This window comes from Megalops cyprinoides, chromosome 11 (assembly GCF_013368585.1).
Source record: "Megalops cyprinoides isolate fMegCyp1 chromosome 11, fMegCyp1.pri, whole genome shotgun sequence".
NCBI classification, from domain to species: Eukaryota; Metazoa; Chordata; class Actinopteri; order Elopiformes; family Megalopidae; genus Megalops; species Megalops cyprinoides.
The window spans coordinates 16,733,515-16,749,443 of record NC_050593.1 but is presented as its reverse complement, the minus strand read 5'-3'; positions in this window follow the sequence as shown (position 1 = coordinate 16,749,443).

Sequence of the window (15,929 nt, the reverse complement as noted above, 5' to 3'; positions counted from 1 at the left end):
GAGTGGGCTACAACTGAATTAGGTCTCACTGAAACAGTATAAATTAAACCCGCAAGATCTGTGCTCCAGTTCTGTGTGTGTGTGTGTGTGCGCATGGGCATGTGCATGTGTACACATGCATGGTGTGTGTGCTGAAAGGGAATGGGACTTTAGGCCAAAGAGCTTTGTTACCCCCAGATGTTTCTGAACCACCCAGGAGGAGGGAAGAGCCCTACCCTCCGTGCTGTAAAACAGGGCTGTAAATTCGCAGCATGGCCCGGGCCCATTTGCACGTGAATGGTGCTTGGAGTAGGCTTGGGGACATGACTGGAGGCTACTCAGCTGGTGGGCAGGCTTTCTGCATAAGTTCCAGGGTTTCCCCGGCAACTCGAGATTCTCCCAACCCGTTGGCAGGGATGTGTGAGAGAATTCAGGGGGTCTTTTAAGTCTGACTGAATATAAACTTTTATCCTGCACTATTTCCTAAACAACACAGCAAAGTCCCCAAACTCATGCATAGCATGGCAGTTATAACACAGCGCCAAACTAGAGCCCAGCATCGTATTAACTACATAGGCTAAAACAAGTGCAATGGGTAGAGGTTCTGACATACCGCTGTCCTCACAGCAAGAGGGATAATCAATTTTCCCCAGGTTTAACCATAAACCGGATTAACTCATTGACCTCCCTCCTAATCAGGTAGTGAATGTGCAAACTTGAATACCAAGCACATTTCATTTATGTGTATTCATTCTTCAAAAAGTATGGTTATTGATTTGCAACTCACACTAACTTGTCTATGCAATCTTACATTCTTATTCACACATGTCAGAGGTGGCCTTGCTTAACATCACAGTTGACACAGTGTGAGATAGTAACATGTAACTTGCATCACAAACGGGACACACAGACACCCAAAGGTAAGTCAAAAACCATTGGTAGCCAACTTTCACCTATAGTCACTGCCAGCTTGGTTAAGGAGAGGCCAGTGTTATATCATATAATAGAACCGCAACAAACAAACTCACAAAATAATTGCTAGCATTGTTTAGCTAACAGTAAATCTATTTGTCCCATGCTATCATCCATAGTCTGGGCTGCGTGATCCTGCATGTCTTTGTCAAAAATCGTTGTAGACCCTAAACAGATTTACCATTGGTGCAAGTCAGCTGGCCATCATGTGTGTATGTCCAGCTTTAATTACTGGTGTTCTTGGCTACCACTGTGTCTGGGGTGCTTTCAGGACATCTACACCATGTCTTTACTAAACGGTGTAGAAAGAAGCAGAGCTCCCTTTCTCCGCAGAGACTGACTTGTAGTGACTCAGGTTTTATGGAAATTAGTGGAGAAATTAAAGCCAGGCAAGAAACAGAAATGCCCAACAGCTAGCTATGCAGATCACAGTCTTAACTCATGCTAATCTGAAAGGCATGTGAGGACAGGCACTCCCACTCTGGAATGCCCTCTGCACTTTACTGCTTCAGGTATCATAGCCACAATTGATTTTAAAATAGAGGGTCTATGCGGAAGGTGTTATAGATCTTATCATTCCCATAAAAGTTTTAAATTATTTTATATAAAAGACAGTTTATGTATTTATCTGTATTTCTGACACAGAAACACTTATTGTAGTAAAAAAAAAAAATACTAAAAAGGAACACCTGGTCAAAGAAGTTCTTAAGTAATGGAAAATTACGTTTAGGGACTTTTGAAACTCCATGGCATTCCACAGTCCAAGATTCTCTCTGAAGTCTAAAACTAATGATCCTGATTTTATTAGACTGGGATTGTGAGTAGGAAATGCCTCTTTAACCCCAAAGCTAGAGCCCCCTCCCAAGACATAAAAGACATCAGCCAATACACTCTTTCAATGTTACAGCAATGCAAAAGCATGGATACACCATTACAGAACTCTTTTCAGTAACATGAGAGAGAGCTTGAAGGTTATATTCTTTTGATATTTGATATGGAACAGTGCAACGTCTGAGCTACACTGGTTGGACTAAGATATACATGTGTAAAGTTTACATCTTTAAATTATTTTTCTTTCCAGTGAGTCCAGTATTTGTGTTTCCATTTTGTCAGTTTTCAGCACAATCTGTATTGAAAAGGACACTACATTGTGACATTCTCACTTACTTAGCCCAAAATTATAAAAGCTGAATATTAATTAAAATATATATTAAAAAACAACAACAAATAGATTAAGGTTAGTTTAATTGATTGTTTGGAAAGGGAAAAACATAAACAAATTATTTTTTTTAAATGATCCTTGAGAAAAAAAAACACTCATTTGCTAGCTCCCGCACCACTGTTTTAGGCTATTTTCGACACATCGTATCCACTACACGCTGCTGTTTCATAAAGTTTAACGGGAAGTCATTTTTCGGGGAAATGCGAACTTTACAGTTCGAACAAAGCAGCTGACTAGTAAGTATTCTAGAGAGGGGGGAATGTTCCGATGGAAACATTCAGCACTTTTTGAGAATGGGCTTCCACATGTGTACATTGCGGCTGCTGCAATATCCCTTATAATTTGAAAAAACAGACTGCCAGTCGGAGGGTCACACGGGCTCACCAAGTAAAACAAGAGCTTTTGCCCTTTATATCACAATCCAAACACCCATTAGCATTTCCGCACTGGTAATGACTCTCTTTATGAAAACACTACACAGACTATCGCGGTTCGCTTCCCACACAGAGGCACGTAAAAAGATCCCATTGACACGGAATCAGCTCCTATTGTTCCTCAGGAGTAATTTCGCCGGGCGGTTAATAGAACGGGAAATTACGTATGCATAGGAAGACAGGGTTTGAACTACTAGCAAAATAGCATCAAATAGTGCCGTTGCTTCTCAAACTATCGTTGTCATACCGTCACAAAACTTTTTCAACTCACGTTTGGGTAGCTGCGATGTGTGACAATGCTCTAGTAATTCATAAGAAATGTAATTACACTAAGTACTCGACAGGTGGCAGTGATGTGTTGAATCTCGGTGACGGACAGGCCAACAGAAAGAACGCGCTAAAACGCACCGTGAACTACGCCGAGACAAAAGATAAACTTAAAAACGTTTATTCAAAGAATGGGGATAAAGCCTTAATTTAGCCTTGCAAATTCTAAGTGTGAACAGTTAATTAAATCCCTTGATGTTCCACAAAACCTTGACACCACCGAGTGGAGGAAAACATTACAGTGTGCATTTTCACAGCAATCAATAAGCAGGGGAGAGTCTGGTTTTATGCAAGTGTTTCACCCAAATGGGCTAGAAAAAAACCCCACTCTACTTTACATTACAGAAGCATTTGGGAGAACATTGCAGGGTATGTTTGGAAAATTGTGGAAGGTACAATGACATAAAACGTGGAAATTTATCTACGAGATGGGCATGTGAGAATAACGCTGTTTTAATTAGGACGAGGGGAGGTATTGAAGCCCTAACTCTATCCCTAATCTTGACATGATGAAAATACAAGGTGTCTTACCACAGTCATGCATTGCACAGTCCAGATGCTAAGGTCTATGAATATACGAGATTGATTAATTACATTTATTGTGGGATGTGTGGCGTGTCTTTCTGTTGGAAAAGGGGTACAAATGAGCAATTGAAATTTGTCTGTCTTACAAGGGTGTCATGGCCAGGTACAGTAACATTAATTAATTTCATTGTACATATTACTTTGCTTATCAGACGTTCTTTGCTACAGCATCTCCCAGTGGTCATCTAAATGAATAATAAGGCAGAAATGACAACACAGAGGGGACTATGAACTGTGCATTGTGCTGCCCTATCGAGATAGAGCTGTGAGCATAATCTCATTAGAGCAGAATGCAGATGTTGAAGAGAGGAGGGGGTGGGTATGTGAGGCTGGGGGGTTTGAAGCTGTGCTGTAAGAGCCATCTGTCCTCACTGTGGTGTCACAGATGAAGCTGTCAGACTGCCTCTCTGTGACACCCCCTTCATCAGAATCACCCTCTCGCACATTAGAATGGGGGTTGGGGGGGGGTCTCGCTGACAGACAGCCAGGTAGCTCGCTAACAGATGGTAACATCCCTGCAGGGGGGTGCAGAACAAAGCGAAGTGCTGCGCCGGGGTGGCTCCCCCCTGAACTGGCAGACTCCAGGGCTCTCACTGTTGGAGTCTCGGTATGACTGCTACCTGCTCAGTGCCAGACTGAGGCTCAAGAGACATGACAAGAGAGAAACAATGAGAAAATGAGACATCAGTCATGAAGATTGTGTGTGTGTGTGTGTGTGTGTGTAACAATGAGTTGAAGAAAGACAGAGAGAGAGCCAGAGAGAGAGAGAGAGAGAGAGAGAGAGAGAGAGAAGTCTTAGAAGTAGGCGCACTGGAGCACTGAAGCTGAGCCTCGAGACTCCACGTCACTCTCTCTGTCGCAAGGGAAGAACATTGTTCACCAAAATAGTCTGTGTCTTGTTGCCAGAGAGGAAGTTATATTGTAGGAGAAGGCTGAGAACAAGGTGAAGTCATGAAGGGGAGCTGACCTTGGAGCCGGCTGCATACACTTTTTCCCATATTCCCACACACACACATACACACACACACACACACACACACGTGCGCATGTACTTTCCTGACCCTATGCTAATCCTTTGCCACTATGAAATAAACAGAGACTTCAAGGGGGTGCAGTGCACACACATGTATCACCTAAAAACAGAGCTAAAGGTGCTTTGATATAAACTGTTTGTCTCTTACTTTGAAAGGTTAGATGTTGAGGTGTTGAGGCTAAGCTTTAAAGGTCATGCTCTGCGAAAGTATTATAGACTGTGACTGCATGACAGACATTCAATAAAGTTACTATGTCGTGGCTGAGCTTCTGTTCGAGGTTGTTGGGACAATCAAAGCAGGATGGCTAATCCCTTAACATCTCACACACTCCTTTCTGTCTATGGACCTCTGATAGGGAACACATTCTCTCTGAATACAATTCATCTAAATTCGTAATGCTGTTGGAGGTTGGATGCAACCTCACATCACTCCCCTCTGAAAGGTGGCATACACATGGGTGATGCACAGCTGTCATTAAGATCCAGAGGTGTCACCCCACATCAGCTTAGCTACAGAGGCCTTCAGTAAGATCTACTGTATTCTGTAGCTGATTTTGTACAGTGTACAAAAATTTGTGTGTTTGAAATTCTGTGAACAAATGCTAATGCTCTTTTATCCTGTTCCACCTGGGATTTGAACCATTTTAAGTCAGGAACACAGAAGCCATAAAGGTGCTTGCACGCCACTCCTGGGAAGCCACGAGTGTTTTACCTCATTTGATAAACAATGGCACTTAATCAGGAACGCGTTCTCATGCGATATCCTGGACTGAGGTCCACAGTTTGTGGCAGGGAGGAGCAGTGCGTAGAGGCCAATCGCAGTGAGAAGTAATGTACTCCGTGTTTGCACAGCATTGAAATTCAGAGAGGGTGAGCTGCTTGATTAATCCCCAAAAGATATCTTTATCGCTCACTTTCTCACTCTCACTTTGTGTCTCTGTTTGGGGCTGAAGAGGGGGATGATCTTGTTTGGTTTTTTCTACCACTCATTGGATTAGCAATAAAATTGTGAAGCATTGAATAGGAAAATATGAACTAGAGAACAGATGTCTACATTTGACAATGGAATTAAAATGAAGCCTTGTTGTACATAGTTCAAATAAACAAATACAGCATTCAAGCGTGTTAAACATACAAAGCGTGGAGGAGACTTGAAGAACACAGCAGAAATACAACACTGAAACCCTTTACACTCCAGCAAGTGTCCTTCTGATGGTGGGCCAAGCTGAGGATACAGCAGGGGGTTCCCTGTCCAGGGAAAGGGTTAATGTCCCAAAATGCCGTACTCTGCATGGGGTATACAGGAAACAGTGGACTGGGCGTAACACTGTTGCTCCGGGATGGACAGTGCGTTTGTATTCTTTTTCCCAGAGGTTTCTAAATTTGTGTCTATTGTTTAGCATGGGGAACACCCCATATGTGTGTGACTGTGTGTGTGTGTGTGTGTTTCGATGACTCTTGGCTCTCTCTCCCCCTTGTGAGTCCGTCTTCTAATGACAATAACATCTTGGCCGAAGGGTGACAGCAGGGATGACAGTAGCCTTTGTTTTCCCTGTGTGTACAAACACTCCCACCATAGGTCACAAAGCAGGACGTGAAGCAGCAGAGCTAAGGCTAAACAATGGCTGGGGGGGGGGGGGGGAGTGTAAGCGTGCTTCTGCAGGAACATGCATCTGTGCATGCGTGTGGCTGTGTCCTCAGATCTCAGCCTTACTGTATATTGGTTTGGTTGCGACTGCACACCCTGTCCCCAGGGAGCCCTGGCTGTATGTACTCTGTTTGGGTTCTCTTGGGAACAAATCTGTCTGATGCCTTTGCTCAAGGCCACAATCATTATTAAGCGCACTGTCTTACACCACGTGGGAATATACAGCCCTTGGGTTAAAAGAAAGTAAAAAGACAGAGAGAGAGAGAGAGAGAGAGAGAGAGAGAGAGAGTGAGTGTGTGTGTGAGAGAGAGACAGACAGACAGACAGACAGAGATAGATAGAGAGAGAGAGAGAGAGAGAAGGGGAGGGGCTTTAGGGTTTGGGGCGCTAAAGCTAGGCCAGGGTACTCTCTCACTCTGAAACAGAGAGAAAGGGAGAGTGCCCAGCCCAGATACAGTGATGAGTCATCATCACTGCTCATCGTAAGCGTGTCTACTTTTTGCAGCATTCTATTATGTGTAACTGGCTCTCTGTCCCTTCTCAGTGATTCTGCTGACCCAGGCACTGCTGCAGGGTTAGTGTATGCCGCTGCTTTGTAGCTGTCTTGCATGCATTCAGGCAGGGCAGACAGTTCCCGTTGAAGGAGAAGGCACCTCACTCCATGACAAGCAGTATGTAAAGTAGAAACAGGAAACAGCTGGTGATTGACAGGAGTATAATCATCCTGTGTAGAGGGCAAGCAAAGGTGTGTGTGTGATTCTTACATTGACAAACAGTGCAGACTCCCAGCCTCCACTGCACAAGGCTTGTGCTTATTGAGTTATGGCAGAGTTCCCTGCGTTCTCTGTGACACCTAAAAATGATTTATTTATAGAAAAACCCCTTCATTTCACACTATTCAAGAAAACATGCATATTTCATGCCCTGAGTTTGGATTTGCCCGAAAATATGCAAGGCACTGATGATGGATTTGACTCTGATGTGGCAGACTCTTCCACTTGGTCTTCTGAGGGTTCTCACGCTTTCTTTCACTCTGTGTGTGTGTGTGTTAGTGTTTGTGTTTATGTGTTAATATATTTTCATTTCAGACTCAGTACTCATTTTGTTATGTGTCTGGCAATCCTGTTCACATTAGGAGTGGCCAGGGAGCAGATGCATTGGGTCTTTAAAATCAGCAGAGATTCAGGGAAATGACAGTGTGTTGGGTTACAAACAGAAATATGTGTGATATCTGATATCCAGGAACGTGTCTGTAAAACGTATGTGGATTCCTATCTTCACTCATCAGTTTAAAATTTTTTATGATCCTACAGTTGATGACAGACAGTAATTCCTGGACCTCCTTAAGATGAAGACTTCACAACAGTCCATGCATATCCACCTTGCCAAGAGTGGACATGCAGATAGTGAGTTGTTTTATTGGCAATATTGCCAGAGAGGGTGTTGTTGAGTACGTGTTTGGACTAATCTGAGAATCATGTCAAAGCTAGTTGCCAGAGGGGAAGTAGGGTGGGTGTTGCTCTAGGTGGGAGAAGAAGAAACATCTCTCTCTGTAGAAATGTCCATTCCAATGTTGTGCACAACATTTGTCCCTTTAAAGTTTGAGTCCCATTGGCCTGAAAAAATTGACTTTTTAACTTTGCAATACAAAGGTTCAAAAACATAAAGTTTCTTGTGGTAGTTGAATGATGCATAGCTTGCCCGATCAGTCTCAATCCTGAGACAGAGTATCCGTCAGATGGGTATTGATCAGCCTTATGTTGTGAACAAATGGCCTACCGCTGAAAACTGCTTAGTTCTCAGCTCACAGCTCTACAGAATTACTGGTTTAATGTGTTCAAACTGAAATATTTGATGTGCTAGCCAAAAAGAACTCCAAACACCATAACAAGACCTTTTATTTTGTGGCCGGATTTGTCTGGAAAAGTAACGAAACTGTAGGGTAGAAAGATTGACTCAGAGCTATGGCCCTGTGGCACAGTCAGTGTGTATTCTATATAGAGAGTGAGGATATGTACAGTCCCTCATTATCAGCAGGGCAGCTTGAAAATGATGATGATATATACACATTAGCAGATGCCAGGCAACTGCTGAAGATTCACTTGTGTAATCACCTGTAGTGGTGCTTTGAGACTGCTGCCACGATATTATTACTAATGAGTGTTTTCCATAAATAAAAGATATTTGTTTATTTGTCTGTATTTGTATTCATGTATGCATAAAGGTCATGTGTTGTGCACTGCCAAGCATATGGTAAAATCTGCTAAATGACCACAGGAAAATAATGACTTTCATTTTCAGGCTGAATTCATGTGCCCCACAGGGTCATTTGAGAACTGTTACAAGACGGCAAAAACCCACCTGCAGGGCTTGGGAGTACACACAGCACGCTGCATGAGCGAAAGGTTCAGATAACAATAAAATATTATTATTACTGTAGCAGACAACGGGGATCCTGCCTGAAGCCATGCATCAGTATGAAAACCCCGGTGTCCGCATTTGTCTCTCGATTAGACCTTATCTAGCAGAGGAGATGGAACTGCTGAAGTCTGTGGGAACGCGAGCCTATGGAAATTCCCTGGGGTAGAGGTGAGTCTGCTAGCTGACCCTGGGACAGGGGAAGTGACAGGGAAGGATGGGTCACTGCAGTGTCTCCTGCACCTCTCTTACTGCCCTGTAATCGGGAGCACCGGAAATCACAGAGGGATGAGAATTTTCAACTCATCGCACTGTTCCCTCTGCCCACTGATAGATTGGATCAAGCATTACATTACATTATATTGCACTCATTTAGCAGATGCTCTTATCCAGAGAAACTTCCAGCAAAATATAACGTAAGTGTATCCATTCAAGTTGAATGAGCAATAGTGTCACACCAGGCTAACACCACTTCCAGACCAGTGAGTGTGACCATAACACTATACAACTCCTACCCTAAGTTAACTTGTGCAACCGGACTAGACAAGGGAAGCCAAGTATACTACCATTCATCAATCACTAGATCACAGAATCCAAAATACATCGCAAAACTACACATAAAATAAAACAGCAAGTAATACAAGTAGCAGGTGTTAGGGGGCAGAGATTGAGGTGGAACCGAGACCCAGTCTGAAGAGGTGGGTCTTCAGTCTGCGTGGGAAGATGGCCAGTGATTCCGCTGTAGACTGAAGACCCACCTCTTCAGACCACATGCATACACATGGACTGCACTGCAGATATTAAAGAACACTGAATCAAGTGTCCCAGTCTCCTAGAGTTTGGATTTTCATACACACTTGTGTTTTGGTCGGGTGTTTTCATTGATTGCCTTGATCCAGAGACACTGGAGAAATAACCAGATCTAAACAGCCGACCAGAGGCAGACCCGTAGAGAACAGGGGCTGTACACTGGCCTGACCTCTTCAGATGAGAAATGAAGCACATGTGTTTCCATTTGGCCAGGGAGAAAACTGTTGATTTAGAGGCCTCTCAAGCTGTCATCACTCTGGCGGGGTGTGTCTCTCTATAGATCTGCTGGATCTATACAGAGTGTGACTCAAAAGTGACTCAGAAGCAGCAAGAATATGGTGGCCACAATCAAATAGGCATGACTGTCTTGATGCTAACAAGGAGATAATTATCACTCTCACCATAAATGGCACGTGCAGGAAATGGCCCTAGTGAGCCTTTTGCAGCTAAGCTTCTCAGGTGTGGAGATGGCAGCGCTGGTCTCACTCAGGTGTTTGTGGCCCCATACAAAAAAGTGACTTCTGGTCTACTTTTCTGTCTCTGAAGTTTGTAATGTGCTCACAGCATCAGACAAACTGCACATCAAACCAAGGTATCGGCTCCCACTGTCTTTGATCTGTTCCTTGTCTGTCTGGCATGCAGGTCTCTTGCATATGGTCACTGTGCTGATCTTGTCAGAGAGAGGGAGGTTCTGGAATGTTTGGAATGCTTGGATAACTGTGGAGGAAAGAAATGTAACAAACAAAAACAAAATTGCCACAATAATAAAATAAAAAAGATTAATAAGCATGAGATGATCTGATTTTTCCAGTGCACCCATTTGGGGCTTTGGATGGTATTTGCAATATTAGACATACTGTTGTCGAAATGTGGAATCTGCTGGTGAGGTGGGGTCACAGTGCTATAAAGAGGGCAGTCAGTATCTGAGTCTGTCATCAAAGCTCTGCCGTCAGAAATGAAAACAAGCAGCCGCGTACCGCAATGAGATACCCATCTGACATTTGTATGAGGAAGACAGAGAGGGAGGGAGGAGAGGAACGTCATGGCACTAAATACTCCCCTGGAGCACTGCTGCCACTTGTGACCAGGTCCACTGTCCAAAGAAAAGCCTTCTGAAAGCAGCTACTTATGTGCTGTAGTGTTGGTACATTAAGGTGTGAAGAGTAATGAAAGAGGACTCTATGGGTATTGGCACTGCACATTACTCCTGGTGCTTCATGACTGCCATTATTGAGAATATTTAATTTAGTGCATGAACTTATATCCGATATACATGCCATCCACATTTCAAATGCTTTTTGTCGTACTGATAACTGGGACAACTTAACAAGTTAAGTTTTCCTCCAATCTCATCAGATTTGATTGGACCTTTTAACAAGCCTTTGCTGCCTTTATTCATGTTAAGGTTCATGTTTTAACAAGAAATTGTGCATTGTACAGCCCACCTGTTGAATGACAACTACAGCTTTGTAGATCATGAGGTGTACAAGTAATTACATTCAGTGCTCAGCACATTTTGAGGTTTACTCAGACTGGAAGTCAAATATGAATCTGATTAGTTCATCTTACCTGCAGATAAAGTTGACACATAAGCCTCTTTATCTGGAATGTCTCTCAGCTCTTAATGATTACAACATAGGGTAAGGCTTTATTACAGCAGAGACTTTTATCAGCATTGTTAATATGCCCTCATCCCCCAATTAACCAAAATCTTTCACCTCATTTGCACCTCATCTGTTCCTCCTCTTTTTTTGGGAGGAAGCGTTAATTCAAGCCTCAGTGCTTGTTGGTTAAATGTTCATGTTGTCCTAACTCCTCGTTCTGAATCTTAACTTCCAGATAAAACAGATGTTATTGGCCATCTCTGGAGACCATCACATTGACGTTTCTACAAGACGAATGAGTCTGAGGCCTGATGGCACATTCTGATGGCAGTACTTCCACTGTGAAATGTCTTCATTCTTGCGAAAAAGCTTCTGAAACAACATAAGGGCTCCCCTCATACCAGATTCGGCCTCCTACTGCTAAGAGACCCCTTGGCAGAAGTTCCAGCTTCTGTTTTCACGAGTGACAGTCTAATGGATGAGGAAATGGAAAAAGAGTGAGAGGCCATTCAGTCCCTTTGATATCTTAATCATGTTTGTCTCACACACGCACGAACCCGCATTCACACGGTCAGATGCACTAATGCTAGTACTAACATACACACACACACACACGCGCGCACACACACACACGCACACACACACACACACACACACGCATGGTGCCATGGAAAGGAGACAAGGCAGGACATCTACAGACAGAAGAAAGAGGCCATTCGAACAAGGATGACGGGTGAGATGATAGATGCTACGTATCAATCAAGTGATTTGGTTAATCATGTGATCAATCAAACAGGAGGAGTCAGAATCACATCTGAGGGCCTTTTGTGACGATACTTAGCCCCACAGCAGGGAGTGTGACAGTGAGGATGTGTGGGGGAAAACAAGAACAGCACAGAGGGATGCAGGAAGAAGGATATTAGGAAAGAGGAACTGGCCATCATGATCTTGTTGACCTTTGGAATTTTGAATTGTCCCTGTGCACGTGCTTTTAAAAGAGTACTCATGATTTCTTTCACCTTACGTTAGTGGTGAAATATTGATACTCTACTCTATCTGAACCACAGAGGGTGTCTATGAATTTCAGATCAGTCTGTATTTACAACTGTAATCTGTTCTTGACAAGAGGGACTTCAGCTATTGGATTTCCATCTGTTTTTTCATTTTAATGCTGTCAAAGGTTTATGTGACTCACTCACCTGGAGTCAACGGTAAAATAATGAATCCATATACGAATCAAGTTGTGCACTGTTACGGGAAAATAGCAATTTGAAGTTCGAAATGTTCACATTCATGTCAAAAGTAATAGAAAAGTCTGGGCTGTCTCTGAGGAGCTCTGTCAGAGCCCCGCTCTGGATTGACAGAGTGCACTGTCACATGACAGAGAGGCTGAGCCAGGAGTTCTGGCTTTCTTTGGCAGAGGGGAACAGAAGCCCTGGATAGTGGAGGACTCCCTGAGAGCAGGTGAAGGGAGGCTGCGTGCTGAGAGGAACAGAGGACCCACTCCAGGCATGGCTGTGTGAGTAATTTTCCCCCCGGCGGGGACGTGGTTCAGCCCTGGCTGAACCCGCCTTTGTCCCAGAGCACCCTGGCCTTTCAGCCCAAACCCTCACAAACATGACGTGAAATGAGCTTGGTTTCTTCTCTGGACCTCCAACGGCGGGACCGTGATGAAAACCACTATGACCACTTCGGTCATAGAGTGTGCTGCTGGTCAACCCCTCCCCCACATTTCTGCACCCTCCACATTGTCACCCTGGGAATCCAACAGCTGCCACATGCAAGGATGCAAAATCAGGGCACTCTTCTTGCCCAGCTGCATCTCCTGACACGCAAAGTTCCTCTGTATTACACTGACCCATCAACCCAACATGCCTAAAATGTGCCTAAGTGTTGAAATTTTGCTTCACCAAGGACGTAATTTAAAGTGGGAAATTTCAAAAATCACTGACTAAATGTAAATTAGGAACCTTATTCTGTTTCTTTGCTTCTTGAAGAAATGTTTCCATGGGTTTTCTCATGAATGTCTACTTCTTCTACAAAGAGTGTGAGTGACGATAAATGGTGAATAATTCCCATGCATTTCCCACTCAGACTCTTGAGCTTTCATACTTAGTCACTGTGAGACTCAGGCGCTCAGGATGCACCCATTGTTTGAACAGAGTCCAGATAGGCAGTGAGACAAGGGGACATTACTGCTGTGATAGATGTGGTACTCTTCCTGTTTGTAATTTCTCAGAAGCACTCCTTTCCCCCCTGCCGTGAAGCTCACACAACTGGGAGTGAAACACTGACAGCAGGCTTACTCAAGACACTGTGGATGGGAAAAAGAAGCAGGAAAAAAAACAGCTCTCCATAGGCTGGAAGATGTATCAGAGACACACAGAAGAGGACACTGTTAATGGGAAATGTTCAACGGACCTACTTAGTAAAGAACTAAATTGTTGTAATAAACATTATGGATGCTGGATGATACACCTAGCCCAGAACCTTGTGTAAATACAATGAAATGTATTTACACAAGACCTCTCTTTTCATTGTGGTACTTCAGTTAAAAACAACATGTGAATATGGTCATGGCAGTTTAATTACTCACATCACTGGTTTTCTTTTTTCCTTTTTCAGGAAACTCAGAGGTATTAACTCTTTGTATGAAAGACCTGCCTGCACAACCCCTATGGAAACGCAAACAGAAACCTAGTGGGATCAGTTTTCATGTTCAATGCTTTAGGACAACAGATCTGACCTGTGACCTCTCTTTTCAGTCAGTCTCAGTCACCTGTCCCTCTGTCCACACTGAAAGTCTACCCTCTCCACTGGCCACTGTGCGCTGTGTATCTGAGATCCTCTTCAAAGGCTATTGTTCTGGGGCAGAGAACTTACTTGTTTAGATGAAATAGATCAAATCTCTTGTGGAGTCAGATGTCAGGCAGAGAGGAATATGAACCATATTCATACCTGGCGTGGCAGAAGATTGCACTCCCTCATAAGAACTCAGTTGGTGTGACTCAGTGCAAAGATGCTCTGTTAAAAGGCCTCTGTGTTATGAAAAATAGCATACTGTATAACTGTAACGAATAACTGAAAGCTGCAAGTACTTCCAGGAAAGAGATATTTCATGCACAATGGTTCTCATCCTCTGTGACTGTAAATGTTTAGTCACACTTATACACACTGAATACTGCTTTGATTCCCCCATCTTACTCTTAATTTGGTCACCTTAACCACACAGAAAGGTTACAGCAACTGTAGTTGTCAGCACTGCTAAGGGATAGTAGTGAAAATGGTTGTTAAGCTTAGTATACTAATAAGCACAGTGAGATACAATCCACAACTAGTAGCTGCAACAGTGTAGACAACTGTTTGAGTAATGTGATTGCCTAGTTTGGTAACAACAAAAATGTACTTTTATTTGTGGGTGAAAAAATACAAGGTTTACTGGCTACCAGAGTTAAAAGTGAAGTGCTGTACACAAATATGTCACCCTATAGTTTATCTGTAACTGCAAAAACTGATCTATAAAAAGCTGGAAGTGTTTATTAGCAGCCGGTTTTGCAATAAAGATGTGAAACACAAACTCTGATTACTTTTTAACACCCAGTACAGCTATGAGGAAAGTGTCTGTCTGCAGTGAGTGAAAAACGAACTTGCAAATACCATGTCTACATTGTTTCCCCTCATTTCTGAGCTCTCACGGGTGTCTGTTCTTTGGAGGTCTTCAGAACGAGCTTGTCCCTATAACACATGTGCCAGTGGACAAACACACCGCAGCGTAGAGTCCTGTTTGTTACAACAACTGTTGCACCAAATGAGGTGTGTGAGAATGAACCCTGAGTCTGGGTAAATAAAGCTGATAGTGTTAATCAGAGATGTGATGCATTCCACACTCTTTCTTCAGCTTGGTGTTCCAAAGGGGGTCTCAGTAGGGGGACATCTGAACTGTTTTACCTTGGTCTCTCATGTGTGACCAGGTCAGATCCACAAAAAAAGAGTAAAATAGCTTAAATGCAAACCCTACTGAAGGCCGCTGGAGTCACACCCAGGAGTTACCACTGACCCCCAACACCCAATGACCCACATGCCGACAAAAACCTTTCTTTCAGTCACTCAATATCTCTTACTTCACTGCCCCATTCACCATGAGTCCAAGACATCAACATGACAATGTAACAATGCACAGCCCTTTTACAAGAGGTCTTGTGTTTGTTAACCATCATTCCCCAAAAGAATATTGGGGAGAGTATCAAAGGAACTAGAAAAACTGTCTGTGATTAGTTGCGTGAACAAGTTAGGATTAACTACTGTGTTTTGCCATGTATGGTTAATTTTCCATCAATCTTTTCTGAGTTTAAGTGACTTGAGATTTAAGTATTATCATGTATTACTGTCACATTTAATAAGACAAAAGCTTCCTGATTGTTCCTGGGATATTTCCCAGATGAAACCAATGTGCTTGGGTATGTCATCTACCAAGATCCCTATACAGCACCAAGAGTCAGGCACTTCATGGGGTTTGCACCAAAAATAACCACAATGTCCCTGAGGTCTGACTCATTAAAAGCATTAATTTCTGTGCTAACTAATTTATACATTCAATATTTACAAGCAATATCTCAATCTCATAAGGCCACACAGTAAATGCCTGAACTTGGACCTTTTCACTTTTTTCTATTCTTCTTTTTCGTAATTTTCCTGCAGACATGAGTAGTGCTTCAGGCCCCCAATTCCTGATTCTCACTATATATCTTCCCTCATAATTAGCCAATCACCCCATTCGCTCATTGTAGCATTTTGCTTCTTCTGTCCTTGGCAGAGAAGATAAAACTGCCATCTGGGTTTCGCACAAAAGCTGGCTAACTAACTAAGGTCTTAACTAAAAGATTCATACTAATTTCAC